Below are 17,064 nucleotides of genomic sequence, written 5' to 3'. Positions count from 1 at the left end.
GTATTATCCTTTGATTAACCCAAATGGCAGTCCCCTACCCTTGAACCTTTGCCATTCTTTGAAACCAATGATTTGTTGAGTGAGGTCTCTTATTGATAGCTTGTTATGTGCAAAATCTTGAGAGTATTGGGAGCGACATATGTTTGTTCTCATCTATTGCTAGCATAAGATCCTCATTTGAACTAGCATCTAGGATGGTGAGTTGTCTTTTGGGAAGACATGGTAAATTGAGTTAGCTTTACAATGGAGGTGGTTTCAAGTCGTTTGGAGCTGTATTGAGGGATTTATGATCAAAATACTACACACATATCAGTATGACATTCCTAGCGGCCACCCTAGCAACATCAACAATAGCCTTCGAATTTTAAGCCTTTAGACTCATTTTTATTCACTTAAAACCTATAAAACTCATTACTATTCATTATTCTTCTTATTTTTGGTATTCTAAAGGTGTGTGCAACATGGAGAAAGTGGAGAAAACTTTAATGAGTGAGTTTTATCTCTTTAAAGCTTGCAACATGGGGGATGGGTTGTCTATCATGAGTTTGGTGGCTCTTTTGGCCTAACTTTCTCTACCTTTTCTGAAGAGGCAAGACTACTTTGGCCATATGAAGGGGCAAAAGGTGTTCTATAATGGAAGAAAGTGGAGATTAACTTTTATGAGTGTGTTTTATGCTTTATGCTTTCACATGATGGATGTGTTGTCATCCTCCTTTACTTAGGCTATAAAAGAGACTGCAAGGGGAAGGAGGAAGACACACAATACACAGAGTACAATACAACAAAGAGTAGAGAGTGAAAGTTTTATAGTTTCATATTTTGTATTTTGAGAGTTTGAGAGAAAACATTTGTTCTTGAGCTGTTCTTCATTGTTCATCATCTATTCTTGAGTTTTAATTTGGTTTTGCTTGTTTAATCCTTGTTTATCTTTATTCTCTGTTGTATCTACTTGAATATGCTTCAATCTATTATGAGATTAAGTGTTTTCATGGAGATTAGTGAGTAGTTTCCTTAAGAATTCATGGGTTAGGGAGATTAGAGTAACTTAGTGAAGATCTATGGTGTTATTGTATTAGATCCTTGTATGAACTTGCTTGTTGAGTATTTTTAATGCTTGTTTAGTCTTGATCACTCTAAACCTGATTTCTAAACACTTCTCATCAGACATGATTAGATGAAGTGTTTGAATCAACTCAACTAAGCTCTAGTGAGATTAGCCAAGGACACTTGATGTTAAAATTGCTAGATAGTTATTAAACTTGAACTTAAAGATTGCTTGATTGAATTAAGCCAAAGACATTTGATGTTTAATGATTTCTAAGCAAATGGACATTTACCTAGACATAGGACTTGTCTAAAATTGTGTTTAGACTTAAGAGATTACTTTGATTGAAAGCTTGTCACCTAGATTGGATCTTAGTTACTTGAAGTCAATTCCCAATACCCATGGATTCACTTGTCTAAATTGATTAAAACCTTGTTGTATTGCTCTGTTTGCTATTGCTACTTGTCACACACTCACCACTATTGAATCTTCTTAGCTTAAGAAATGACTTGTATTCTCACTGATTCACATCACTAGGACTGGTTCGACATTCACCCCACTATACTACAACATTTGCAATAGGCAAAAACCCTATTACCACACCCTAACATCTACTTTCGCTGGTTAGGGATATGATGCTCATTCAAGTTATGTCTAGCAACCTATAACACTTTTGATGAATAGATTAAACGTAGAATCAGGCACTAAGTGGTTAACTTGATGCAAGCTTTAAGAACAACAGTGAATGAAGACAATCAATTTATAACCTATTTACGTCAAGCTCACGGATCTAACACCCTAGACTAAGCAAGCTGACTACTCAGCCATGAAGCAAGAAAACACAGAGACAGAGATATAAAGCAACATGAAATATGACTGAAATAAAGTAATAGGGTTCAGGGGGTTTTTCTCTAAATCGAGAGAGATGGCCTTCTCCGTTTACAAAGTAGCAAAAACTCAAGTCTCCAACTCTAAGTTCTGGTTTCTTCTCCCAAAATAGCATAGTAAAATATAGAAAAACAGAAAAAGAAGTTTTTTGGAAGCCACCGGCGGCTGGGAGAAAAAGATGGGATAATTAGCTCAAATCTCGTAATGACTTGTAGTTTCCTTAAAAATCTCTGCCGCTGGAACATGCACTCGGGTTGCTCCGCTCTATCTAGAACAATCACTCGGATTGCTCCGCTATCGGGAACAGTCACTCAGACTGTTCCGCATGAAAATCTCCAGATTGCATTGTGTTCTGTCCTTTTTGTTCCAGCTGGTCTATCTCCAATCCAATGCAACTCCAGATCTGTAATGACTCGAAAAGGACTAGGAACACTCAATAATGACTTGAAAACCAATTAGAAAACATATATACAAGATGCCAAAAACACCATATATCATTCTGACATAGGGATGTTTGATAGTTTTGTACATGTGTCCTCTGTTATAGTTACACTTCCTAATGGTGTTAGAGTACCTATTAAACACACGGGCACAATTAAAATTACTGATTCTTTAGTTCTACATGATGTGTTGTTAGTGCCTGATTTTCAGTTCAATTTAATCAGTGTGAGTAGTTTGATTAAGTCACTGCTTTGTGCTGCTCATTTCTTTCCTAATGATTGTCTAATGCAGGAACTTTCTCGGGCCTTGATGATTGGGAAAGATAGACTTTACAACAAATCTTTACATTCTTGATACTGCTTGTCGTGTGTCTTATGGAAATACTGTGTTATGTGGCTCTGTTTCTGCTGGTAGCTTCTTGTGGCATCAACGATTAGAGCATCCGTCTGCTATTGTTTTACAAAAATTTCTTCCCAATTACCGTCTTACAAACATGTTGACTCTGCTCATGCTCCGTGTTCAATTTTTCCTCTCGCAAAGCAAAGACGTCTTGCATACATATCACATAATAAACTTTCTGCTGCTCCTTTCGATTTAGTGCATCTTGATATTTGGGGTCCTTTTAGTGTTGAGTCTGTTGAAGGTTATAGATATTTTCTTAATTTGGTTGATGATTGTACAAGAGTTAATGCACATGAGTTAGCTTTCACTGATAATGCACATGAGTTAGCCTTGCTGCTACTCCTCCTTTTGATTTCTACTGTTTTTACATTGTTTCTTAAACATATCTCTACTCAGTATAATATGAAAATCAAAGCCATTCGATCTGATAATGCACATGAGTTAGCTTTCACTGATCTTATTAAAGAACTTGACATGTTTCACTATTTTTCATGTGCATATATACCTCAACAAAACTCAGTTACCTCAACAAAACTCAGTTGTTGAGAGAAAACATCAACATTTATTAAATGTGGCTCAGTCTTTACTATTTCTATCAAATGTGCCTCTTGAATATTGGAGTGATAATATTATGACAGCAGTGTTTTTAATCAATCGAATGCCATCACCATTGCTTGATCATAAATCTCCATTTGAAAATTGATGAATAAAGTTCTGGACTACACTTTGTTAAAGACTTTTGGTTGCTTGTGCTTTGTCTCAACTAATACTAAAGATCGTACAAAATTTTCTCCTCGTGCTGTTCTTTGTGTGTATCTTGATTATCCGTCTGGTTACAAGGGCTATAAGATATTAGATCTAGAGTCTCATTCTATTGCAATTTCACGAACACTACAAGAAATACGAGTATTTATAGCATTAGTGGATAGCGTTTTTTTGTGTTTCTGCTATAGTTGACATACCCTTTACTTTTATATAGAGTTTGTTAAAATGCAAACACTATATTTGGTTGCTCCGATTTTAATTGTGCCAACGCTTTTTAAAAACATAGTATACATAACAATGTCAGTTTTGAAACGCTATGCAAAATTAAGGCGGATAATAATTTCATTTTCCCTCTCACCCTCGTTTTACTTTCCCTCTCACTTCATTTCATTTGTCAACCCTCCAAAACCCCTAAACTCCAAATCCTAAACCCTAAACCCTAAACTCTATAATCTAAAATTTAAATACAACCCCTAAAACTAAAATATTTTCTTATTTTAATCTCAAAACTTAAAATTTAAAATTTATAAAAAAATAATTTCAAACCCTAAACTATATCATACCCCAAAATTAATCATATACCATAAACTCTAACTAAAAATCTTAAAATTCTATTTTTTTTTATTACTCAACTGCAAATCTTCAATTTAATATGAAAGTCTAATCTAAGTCTTATATTTAAACCCAAAACATTATACTCCAAACCCTATAATTCTATATAAATCATAAATTTATTTAAATAGATACTTTACATAATGTCTTTTTTATAAAAAATTTATAAAAATATAGCTAGTCACCTTATTTTTATATTTAAACACAACCCCTACTCAAATTTTTTTTTTTTATTTTAACTTCAAATCTTATATTTTAATTTTAATATTTTTAATATTCTAGACCCCAAATACTTTGCTTCAAACCCTATGTATACCATAAATTTAAAATCTAAACACTAACTGTAAGACATTAATATTTTCAAAATTGAATCTTAAATTTTAACTTAAACTAAAAATTTAATCTCCAATCTTAAAATCCAAACTCCAAACACCATACTCCGAATTTAACTATATACCCTAAACTCCAAATTCTAAACCTTAATTTCAAATTTCAAACTTAAAACCTAAACTCTAGTTCATAAACTCTAAACTTTACACCCTATACTCACACCTTTATTCTAAACTCCAAACATTAAATCTAAACCTTAAATCATTAGTTTTCAAACTTAATACATCAAATCTTAGTTACAAAAAAGTAATATAGATGATAATCTAATTTTATATAAATAAAATTACTTGAACATACAAATTATACTATTTAAACAACTATTAAATAAATAAAAAACAGTTTTTGATTGGTTAATTTTGACATTGATGCTTTTAATTCAAGGGCTATAAATCAGTTTGTTTTGTTAATCATCCTCTTTATTTCTCATTGGCCAAATCTTTATGCACAAAGATAACCTTTTCATCCGTCGGATGAGATCTAATCTGACTGTCCAGATTTGTTAATCTCCCATTTTCTTAATCTGATGGTCCAGATTTGCCAATCTCTCCTTCTCTTTCAATCTCTCATTTTCTTATCTTCAACATACGAGATCTGTCTTTCTCTTCAATCCCATAATTTTTATGGTTTCTAAAGATCGATGAAGCTCATCTCCTCTTCTCCGGTGGTAAAGGCCTAGGCATGTCTCTTCATCACCATACAGAGCCCGTCTCCTCATCTCACCATCTCCCTTCTCCGGTTTGATACAGATCCCGTCCCCGTCTCCGTCTTCATCTCCATACAGATCCCGTCTCCGTCTCCATACTTGATATCACTCAAATTACATGAAAATAATACTTGATTAAAATAATTTGTTAATCTCTCTTTTTAGTCAAAGTCTGCTTCCATTGCAGGATCATTGACCAAAATTGGACAGGCTTCCATGAATCAAGCCTTAATGGTGGTTGCCACCAAGTCCTGTTCACTTCTTTTTAACATATATCCAAGAATTCATGGGAATTGAACCTTGATGATTGCCGCCAGCAAGTCCCGTTCGAATTCCCTTTTTTGTTGTTGGAATCCTTATGAAGCAAGCCTTAATGGTTGTAGCCACCAAGTCCTGTTCGGATTCCACCTAACTAACACCTATTATATATATATATGTTTTTTTTTTCGTTTTTTTTCTTTTTTTCTCTTTTTTTTGAAAATAAATATATCTACCTATAAATCTAGGGTCGAAATAGAGAGAGAAAATGTGATAAATCTACACAAGGCTTTATCTTCCAGAATTGTTTGAAGAATCTGATCCCATGTATACCAAGCCCCAAGACAAGCAGTTGTGTCAAGTTTAGTGTTGGAGGTCAGCTTTGTTTCCTTCAAACAATCTCAGCAAGTGTGAATAGTTGACAGGTTGATCCACTTTAGTATCTTTAGTACTATCTGCAATAAGTAAGTCTAGAATGGTGCTAAAGATTGGTTAGATAACAATCAAAAATCTAATAAGTTCATTATCCCCTTCTTGACTCAATAAAACTCTTTTGAAAACATTTTGATAAGACTCATGAACACACTAATATCAGTAAACATCCCCTCAGACTTAAATTACACTGTCCCTAGTGTATATCTAGTCGGAGTTATGGTGAGAAATAAATCATAAGTACTCAATTTAACAAGTTAGAACGATATACCTGACCGGATTAAGTGTCGATCGATGGAAAGGAGTTACCATCGGTCGCTGCAGGTAATGTACTGTCGATCGATATCAATATGCTCTCATCGGTCGATATGCTGGGCAATCGTCTCTTCTTCTAAATAGCTAACTAAAACAATATATTAGCAGAACCTCCCCAGACTTAAACAACACTATCTCCAGTGTTATACAATCTAAGATTGGTTGGGATATAAATCATAAGGACAATATTTAACAAGGAAAAACTGTATACCTGACTTTGATGTGAGCGCCGACCAGCACAGTTAAGTGGCAGTCAATACTCATGAGGCTTTGTTGATCGACACAGTTAAGTGGCGATCGATCGATGCTAGTGATGCTCTGTCGATCGATGTTGTAATGCTAGTGATGCTCTATCGATTGATGCTGCGCAGCCATCGTCGATCCTCGTGCAAACTCGTCTTCCTCGGAATTTTATTTTTTACCTGCAATAAATAAAAACTTTAATCAGTAACAATCTAAAAGAAACTGAATAAAATTACCGAATAATGGGAATTGCCTCTCACTCAGCGCTTATTTTTAGTCATTAGCTTGACTTTTGGATATCTTATTTAGTTCGGATGAGGATGTGAACTTGCTCCAGAACAAGTCTCAGTGTCTCTTTTTCTCATCTTATTGATGCAGTTGATAAAAGCTCTTGCAGAAGCTTCCCCATTGTCTCTCAGCTCTGGATCACATAGCACTCTAACTTTGGTAAAAGGTTTAGAATCTCCCCTGTAGCACACTCTATACTCAAGACTACCCTCTTGACATTGCAATGGAACTACTGATAGGGAATCTTCATCTGCATTCCTTTTCTGTTTCTTCTTTTTATTCTTGGTCCTTCCCCCAGACTTAGACTTTTTAGTCTCGGGCTGTTCTGAAAGTCGGAGGGTGTCGACCGATGCTGAAGGCTTCGTGTGGATCGATTCTGAAGACTGAGAGTCGTCCGATGCTGAAGGTTTATTGTCGATCGATTTTGATGACTGGATATCGACCAATGCTGCAATTCTAATGTCGACCGACACTGATTCTGGTTTTGCAGGCTCGCGATTTAAATCAGCTGTAGATCCTGGATCTTCAAACATCTCTATGCATATAATAAGTTCCTCATTTTTCTTCTTTTCCATGGGATCATAGAAGACAGTTTCATCAACATTAGTCAGACACATCTTATTTCTCTTAAGATCACAAATTGCCCCCACTGTAGCCATGAAGGCTGATCCAAAAAGAAGTGGAGATGTCTTGCCTGATTTGATATCCATAGCATGAAAGTCCATAGGGATAATGCATTCCATTATCTCCACCTTAACATTATTGATCATGCCTCCTGAGTTTACTCAGGATCTATCCACGAAAGTGAAACTATCTTTAGAAGGTTCCATCTTCAATCCTAATAGCTCAGCAGTGTCTATGGCCATGATGTTGACTGCAGATCAAGTATCGCATAGGGCGTTTGGTAAATAGTGGCTATGTATAAAGCATGGAATCAGGAAATTTCCAGGATTTTGTTCCTTCTTCAGTGTCCTCTTGGGTTTATGGCTGGCCTTGTTGAATAGGAGCTCAATATCCTTATCAGTCTCTCTGCTCTCTCTGAAGAAATTACCAAGTCTATACTTATGATATGCATCCTCGAAAGACATATCTTTAGGAACCCTCTTCACCCTCTTGTGAAATCCTTCAAGTTTCTCTTTGTTAACTTCTCGCCTGAGGTGTTATGGAATATAGGGGTTTCTAGATTTCACTCTCTTCTCAACTGGAATTTCTTCTTTCGTTGCCTGCCTTTCCATGGCAGGTTCATATCCGTATCTTTGGTGTCGATCGATACCTGGTAGATGTCGTCGATCGACACTCTCAACGAAAGAGGTTTCAGCTGGGGTTGATTGCTCTTGCTCAGGTGCTTCTGCAGATTGCTAACTTATCTTCTCTGTTTTCTTCAAGCAAACTGATGTCTAAGATGGATTTCGAGTTTCCTTCAAGCTGTGTACATCAAGATCTGGTAAACGTACTCGGTATGGCATTAACGGTTGTCGATCACTGCTCTTCTGTTGTTGTCGATCGACGCTTCCATGTTGTTGTCGATCGATTTTTTCGTGTTGTTGCAGATTGACGTCATCTGATGTAACTCGAGCTAGGGTGGGAGGATGTGGGTGTCGAGCAGTAAAATCTGAGTGGCTCTGAATTCTAACAGTTTTGTCTGATCCCAAAAGTGGTGTCGATCGATGCTCGGTTGATGATGTCGATCGGTGCTTAGTTGTTGATGTCGATCGATGCTCAGTTGTTAGTGTCGGTCGACACCAGTACGAGCTGCCTATAGACATGGAGCTTTCGACTAGGAAAGCATCTTCTTCCAGCTTCTCCTGCTCGAGAACTTCCCCAAAGTCATTATCTAAGATGGCATTAACCTGGTGCCTCTCACTTTCCACAGATTTCCCCTTGACCAGAGCTTCTTGCTTCTTCACATATTCTGTAGTCTGAGAAACCTCGGCATCTAGCATCATGACATGGGCATCTAATGTTTCAAATTTTCAATTCATCTCTTTGTAGAGAACATCCAACCTCAGATTTAAGTATGCACTCGTCTTCTGCTGAATTTTCAGGACCTTCCCTATCATAGATTCCATCTTTTCTATATAGCTCTGATCCTCATCCTTCTCTACAGGATGTTCTACCAACGAGACTTCATGTACAAAACCAATCTCAGCCTCAACGATCTTGTCATTATCCATTGCAGCTGATTTTATCCTGTGCATATCCAGATTTTCGGAACTCTTGCTAAACATCAAGTTCTCAATCAGTCTCTTAGCTTCCTCTGGGGTCCTTGTCTCGAAGTTTCCTTCGCTTGCAGTATCCAGCATCATATGATATTGCACATCAATACCCTTTCAGAACTTCTTCAACAACTGAATCTCTATAAAACCATGATGTGGACAGTCCCTTTGGTATCTCCTAAACCTCTCCCAAGAGCTTTTGAAAGCTTCTGTACGTCCCTGAGAGAATGTCCAAATTTTATCTCTCATCTCTATAGCCCTTGCATCATCTAAAAAATCAGTCATAAACGCAGTCCTGACATCATTCCATGTAGTGAGAGATCCTAGTGGTAGGCATCTCAGCCACTTCTTAGCATTCCCAGAGAGAGAATATTTGAACAGCTTGCAGATGATGTAGTCTTTGGTTGCTTCATCTTTTTGGATGCCAGACACAAAGTCCTCAAGTGTCTCAATATGATCTGAGGGATTTTCATCAGGAAGACCACGATAAGGGTGCTGACCCACATGAGAGAAGTGTGTGAGGTGTATTAGAAATCCCTGGATTTCTAGAGGTCGAATCGCAGACCTGTTGGTATAGAATTGACTATGCCTGATCAAATCTGCTAGCGTTCTCTAAAGAGGAACTTTAGCATCCTCGGTGGCAGCAGATGGCTCAAGGATTGCAGTCCCTTGTCCATCTATCCTCTGACCTGCTGCATTACACAGATGAACTCCAGGGTTATGCATGTCTCCATTCTCATCCCTCTGTAGCACAAGTTTCGCGACCATGTCTGCTCGCGGATTGGTATTGATCGATGTTCGAGTTGAACTGTCGATCGTTGCTCTGCCACAAGTGTCGATCGACATAGTAGAGGTGGTGTCGATCGACGTAGTAGAGGTAGTGTCAATCGACATAGTAGAGGTAGTGTCGATCGATGATGTGCATTTCTCTTTGCGGATCGAGCGTTCCAAACGTGTTGGGTCTGAGAAGAAAAGTAATTCCTCCTTGTTGCTTCTGGTACTGATAGGCATGTACCTGGAAGATAAGAAAAATTTTTATGTAAGTAACTATGACAGTAAATAAAACCTAGACTAAACCTATTAATCAAGTCTATTGGCGAATCCTTGCTCACCGACAACGGCGCCAAATTTGATATCACTCAAATTACCCTAAGGAGTGATTTTACTCTCTCAAATAAGAGGTTCAATTGTAGTACTTAGGGATCGAATCCACAAAGAACTAGGGCACACAATAGACTATAGAAATCAAGATTACGCTAGGCAAACAGTTTATAAAGCAGTAAATGAATGAAAGAAAGGTGAACAAAGTAGTTGTTCGATTGGTTGATTGAGGTTATAAACAATTAGGCGAAATAGCTAGACCTAGGGATTTATCAATCAAGAGATTCAACAATACAATTCAAGGATGCTAATGGTTTATAGATTCAATCCTAGAACTCGGTTTTAATAAGTAAGCAATCCAGCTTTCGCATGCAATTGCTAATCAGATGTCTAAATGCAGTCTCAGCTATCGCTTATTGACTTGGAGTGAGCGTAGATCGATGCTATGGCCTGAGCGTCGATCGATGCTTCTTCAAACAAGCATTAACGACCTAATCGATTAAGTTCAACTAGATTCCTAGACTATCTCTCGTATGCGCCTAGGTATCTAATCCAGCAGAGTTCGGGTTCCGTTAATTGATTGGACTTTCGTGCCTCTCAACTATCCTATGATTCTAGGTTCAAACAATATAATTAGTCACACTGTCGTGTTATTCTAACTATTCCAGATCCTATTATTACAAATCACCCTGGTGTATAGATATATAGATAATCTAGCAATCCTAATTTATTATCAGTTTGACATTAAGCTCATGAAATCCCTAAACCTAACAAGATGATTACTCAGACATAGAAGCAATAACACAAATCATAGTCTGAATAATATAATAGATAAAGAAATCAATGATAAAACCAATGGAGTTCCAATCAATCTTTGAAGGATCATTGATCTTCTCTCCAAACCTAAGAGAAAACAATAGAATAGGATAATAGAAAGCTTGTTGCCGTCAACAATGGCTTAGAAATACATAAATAGAGTTTCTGTTCATCCATGAGTATTTTGGTAACTTTGTGTGGCTTATGGGCTTCAATCGGTCTTGAAATATGCTTGCCTCACATTCTGGAATCACTGTCTATCGACACCAATGCTGTTTCATCGATCGACAGTCCTTCATCTCTTCGACAGCTTCCTCTCGCGAGGCAGACTGACCACTCTTCCGTAAAACAGGCATAACTTCTGCTACAGGATGCTGATTGACCTCAGACCGGTGGCATTGGAAATCTAACTCAAAGCTCTACCATGTGTCAAAGATGGGCTCAATATAATGGTGGTAAGGTCTCCATCCATAGCTAAACATCTGACGCGTCTGTGCAGTTCTGCACCTCAAAAAGCTCCAAAATCACCATATTTTTCCAGAATGTACCTGAACCTGTAAATACTCTAAAAAGACTCCAAAACATAATAATTATATTTTAAAACACTTATATATCATGGCTGAAAGTGGGTAAAATCCATGGTATATCAATACTCAACGCATGTCTTCTCTTCACGGAGAACACGAGACGACGACAGGGGTATCCCATCTACTCTGTCATATCTTTCTATTTCTCTTTCGCTCTCTCTCTCTGTCTCTCACGTTTTTGATTCTGATTTTGTGTTTTTTTTCTTAGTAAAGAAGCTTGACGGTGGAGGCTGAAGAAGCTTTATTGTGGTGGTCTCGGCATTAATAGTGGTGGTTAAGTTCATGGAGGAAGCTTAAGAAGCTTGATGGAGGCCTCCACAACCATACGGATCCGACGCAAACAAGCTCGTCCTCTGTGAATCCGAGTTCTATCAGTCCCAATCTTTATTAGGTTGGCTGAGTTCTTCATTGATGGAGGTGATCTGATCGTAAAAATGGTGGTTGAAGGCGGCAGAGTTAAGACGCTTGAAGGCGGCCTGGTTATGTTATTAGGTTTACTTGGTACTTAGTAAATAGGTTTAGGTTTAAGTTTAGGTTTAAGTTTGGTTTAATACTTCTTTTTATCGAATTAGATTTACGTTTAATTTGTAAATCATATTTCTCTTTGTAAACTAGTTTAATTATAATTCAGTTTGAATAATAATTTTCCTTTTTAATATATAAACCAATTTAAAATTTTAATTATATTTTTATTTTTATATATGACAGTAGGGATCAATATCAGAAATCAAATGCTATATTAAAATATTTATATAACAAAACGGAAATCGCTATCTAATTAAACATACTGTAGCAGATATCTAAAGTGGTGAACCTATTAGCACGACCGATGATACAGCGTACCTAATAACGCTATAGTAGCGTTAGATAGCATTTTCTTGGCGTAATTAATACTCGATTTTCTTGTAGTGGAAATGTGGTCTTTCGTGAGAAAGTTTTCCCATTCAAAACGTCTGAACTCTTGTCTAAGTCTGTTGATATGTTTCCTAATATGATCTTGCCATTGCATACTCCTCTGCATTTTGTTGAATCAATCCATGTTATGTTTGATGGTGAGTGTTCTTCTGCAACACCTGAATATATTCCTGCACGCTCACACACTAATAACACTTCTCAAACTGATAGGACTTTTGTAGAGGATACTAGTATTAAACCGGAGAATACTTCTAGGCCAAGACGAACTACTAGAGCTTCTACTTACTTGTCTCAGTATCACTGTGTGTTTTTCCTTCAGTTACCCCTGATTCAAATTGTTTACCTCGTTCTTCTTTATCGTCACATCAGTTTCTTTGCAGTCTTGTACCTTTTGCGTCAGTTTCTTCTCCTTCATTTCCTTCTCTTCCAAAACACATTATCCCTTATCATCTGTTGTCTCCTGTGATCGCTTAAACTATGTTTTTCAAGCCTCTGTTCATGCATATTCGATGGAAACAGAACCTAAAACATTCCGACAAGCCATGAAATCAGAGAAATGGAAAAAGACAGTGTGTGGAATTTGATGCTATGGAGCAAAACATAACATGTGATATTGTTTCTTTACGTGTTAGGAAGAATGTTGTGGGTTATCGATGGATTTTCACCATCAAATATAATGCTGATGGGACAATAAAACGATACAAAGGTCTTTTGGTTGCTCAAGGATTTACACAACAGGAGGGTATTGATTATCTTGATATTTTTTCTCATGTGGCAAACTTGACAAGTGTTAAACTACTTTTTAGCTTGGCCGTAATCAAGGATACACTCCTCATGCTAGTGTTGTTCTTCCACCTAATTCGGTTTGTCGTCTCAGGAAGTCCTTGAATGGTCTCAAACAAGCCTCTCGACAATGGTACAAGTGTTTTTCCTCGGTTTTATTGGGTGCGTACAATCACCTACAGACAACACGTTCTTTGCCAAGAAAACAGAGACTTCATTTGTTGTTGTGTTAGTCTATGTTGATGATATTTTGATCGCGAGTAATGATCCTACTGCTGTGGATGCTCTGCAATCTTTATTTCGCTCTGAGTTCAAGATTAAATACCTTGGTCCAGCTCGTTTCTTCCTCGGTCTTGAGAGGATTCAGGTTTACTGGGATGCAAACCGAGCTATATTCATATGGATCCGACTCTGCATCTTACTAAAGATCTAGGGACACCTCTCTCTGATCCAAAGGTCTATCGTGGACTTATTGGCAGACTCTTGTATATCACTATCACACGACCGGATATCACTTTTGTCGTTCATCAACTGAGTCAGTTCTTATCTGTTGATATCTTATGAATTTCCATGATTTTAAACTATCATTTAATGTATATAATGATCATTTAGAGTTGCATTTATACGTATTTATGTCGCATTGCATGTCTATATCAGGTCTTGGAGATACTTATTGGTGAGTTTGAAGCCATTTGAGGGGTTTTGAGTCAAAAGGGTGAAAGATGAAAATGTATGATGATCTTAAAGATATCTTCTGAAGCTCAGATTATGGGACAACATAGAAAATTGAGCTAGCTTGCCAATTGAGGTGGTTTCAAGTCAATTGGAGCTGTATTGAAGGAGTTATGATCTATCTACTAGAGGCATATCAACCTTGTAGCGACCAGAGTTGTAGCGACCAGAGCATGTCACTAGGGAGGAAGCCGAGCGTATGTAGCAACCACTGTAGAGACCAAAGAATGTCGCTATGGTTCCCTAAGAAGCCCCACACGACTAAGTGCTGTTGCGACCTAATTATTATGGGATGACCTTGTTGCTACAGACGAAAATATCACTTTTTATTGGGTTGACCCAGATTTGTTGGGTGGACCCAACTTGTTTTTAGACATCTATAAATAGATTTAGACCTAAAAACCCTATTTTCTCATTTTTTGTCTAAAGTTTTGCCTCATTTTGTAAAATCTTAAACTTTTTGATCATTTAAGAAAGTACTTCATCTCATATTTGTGTTTTTCTTACTCATTAACATGATTAACCTTGAATCTCATATAGATTTAAGGTTTCTCATGGAGATTATTGAGTAGACACTTTTTGAATCTATGGGTTAGGTAGATCTAGGGTGACTAGTGAAGAGTTAAAGTGTTTATTTTTAGATCTACTAGTTTCTATGCTTGCTAAGTGTTCTTAATGCTAGATCAGACTTGATCAATCTTATTTAGACCTTAAGCTATTTTATGCCCGGAAGGTGTTTGTTAAAATGCTTGAATGAACTAGTATTACTCTAGCTCTAATAACCAAAGAAATTTGATGTTAGGATTGTTAGATGGTTAGTAGATTTGAACATAATGCATACTTGAATGAATTAGGCCAACAGGAGGTGATGTTTAGCTCATGATTGCATACAGATTATTGTCACGACAGTGAATTAATCTATTTGAATGAGATCTAGACCTATAGAGACCTGTGATTGCTTAAAATTAACACTTTGACATGGAAACTAACTGCTTTGGATCAATTGCCTTAATCCCATGGATTTTACCTTATCATTTGATTTAAAGTTTAGTTCTTGCACTTGTTTCTTGATTGGATGTGAGATCACCTTATTTATATTTTTAGGATCTTAGTTTGTTACCAATCATCCATCTTCTTATTTGCTTAGATTAGGAATGCTTGTGTATTTTTAGTGTTATAGATCACTAGTTCCTTGTGGATTCAATCCTAAAGTGTTGCATCGATATACCATTCGATTGTGGTAGCGTGCACATTAGGTTAATTGACATGTGATAAAACGTAGTAATCAATTTGGCGCTGTTTCCGGGAAACTAAGTAGATTTATCATTAGGATTTCAAACTTTCTTGAGACTAAACTTTATTTTCTTATGTTTTGTTTTGCTTTGTTTGATGACTAATTCCCTTTCAAGTGATTGTTCTTTTGCAAAGTACATTCATAAGAGAGGAATATCATGTCTCTTGACTTAGAATCAATTATGAAGGCTATTTTGGAGAGTCAAGAAAGGATGATATCTAGAAGCTCAACATCTTGTGAAAGAGCTTATGAACCATCCACCTCATTGGAGTATCAACCACATGGAGACTTTGGTCAAAGAAAACAATATGGATATGGTGAGGGATATCAACCTTGGGATATAGACTATGAAGAACAAGCAGCTAAATTTCCTCAAGATTCAAGTGAAGAAAACAACACCAACATGCCTGAGAAGTTGTTAGAGAATCAAAAAAGGGGAAAGATTGAGACAGAAAGACAACTTGATTCTCTTTCGCTACAGACGAAAAGACCACTTTTTATTGGGTTGACCCAGCTTTGTTGGGTGGACCCAGCTCGTTTTAAGACATCTATAAATAGATTTCGACCTAAAAATCCTATTTTATCTCATTTTCTCTCAAGATTTTTCCTCATTTTGTAAAAACTTGAACATTTTGAACATTTTGATCATTTAAGGAAGTACTTCATCTTATATTTGTGTTTCTCTTGATCATTAAGATGATTAACCTTGAATCTCATATAGATTTACGATTTTTCATGGAGATTATTGAGTACACACTTTTTGAATCCATGGGTTAGGTAGATCTAGGGTGATTAGTGAAGAGTTAAGGTGGTTATTTTTAGATCTACTAGTTTTTATGCTTGCTAAATGTTCTTAATGCTAGATTAAACTTGATCAGTCTTATCTACACCTTATGCAATTTTAAGCCCGGAAGGTGTTTGTTAAAATAATTAAATGAACTTAGTATTGCTTTAGCTTGAATAACCAAAGACATTTAATGTTAGGATTGCTAGATGGTTAGTAGACTTGAACATAATGCATGTTTGAATGAATTAGGCCAACGGGAATTGATGTTTAGCTCATGATTGCATATGGATTATTGTCACGACAATGGATTAATCTATTTGAATTAGATCTAGTCCTATATAGACTGGTGATTGCTTAAACTTAACACTTTGACTTGGAAACTAATTGCCTTGGATCAATTGTCTTAATCTCATGGATTCTACCTTATCATTTGATTGAAAGTTTAGTTTTTGCACTTATTTCTTATATGGATTTGAGATCACCTTGTTTATATTTTTAGGATCTTAGTTTGTTACCAATCCTCCATCTTCTTATTTGTTTAGATTAGGAAAGCTTGTGTATTCTTAGTGTTATAGATCACTAGTTCCTTGTGGATTCAATCCTAAAGTGTTGTATCGATATACCATTCGATTGTGGTAGCGTGCACATTAAGTTAATTGACATGTGATAAAGTGCATTAATCATCAGTCCCTACTGATACACATTTGCAGGCTGCTCATAAGGTCTTGTGATATCTCAAGAATAATCATGGTCAAGGATTGATATACTTAGATACTTCATAGTTATGCTTGAATGTTTTTGCTGATGCAAACTGGGATAGTTGCAAAGAGACTCGCCGTTCTATTACAGGCTTTTGTGTTTATTTTGGTTCTTCTTTGATCTCTTGGAAGTCCAAGAAGCAGGTTGTGGTTAGTAGAAGCAATACAGAGGCTGAATATCGAAATCTTGCTTTAGCTACATGTGAGTTGATTTGGCTGCAGCAATTGCTTCGTGATATGCATGTCTCTGTCACCCGTCTTGCTAAGTTGTATTGTGATAATAAGTCAGCGTT

This window comes from Brassica oleracea, chromosome C5 (genome assembly GCF_000695525.1).
Source record: "Brassica oleracea var. oleracea cultivar TO1000 chromosome C5, BOL, whole genome shotgun sequence".
NCBI classification, from domain to species: Eukaryota; Viridiplantae; Streptophyta; class Magnoliopsida; order Brassicales; family Brassicaceae; genus Brassica; species Brassica oleracea.
Note: the sequence above shows the minus strand (reverse complement) of the source record.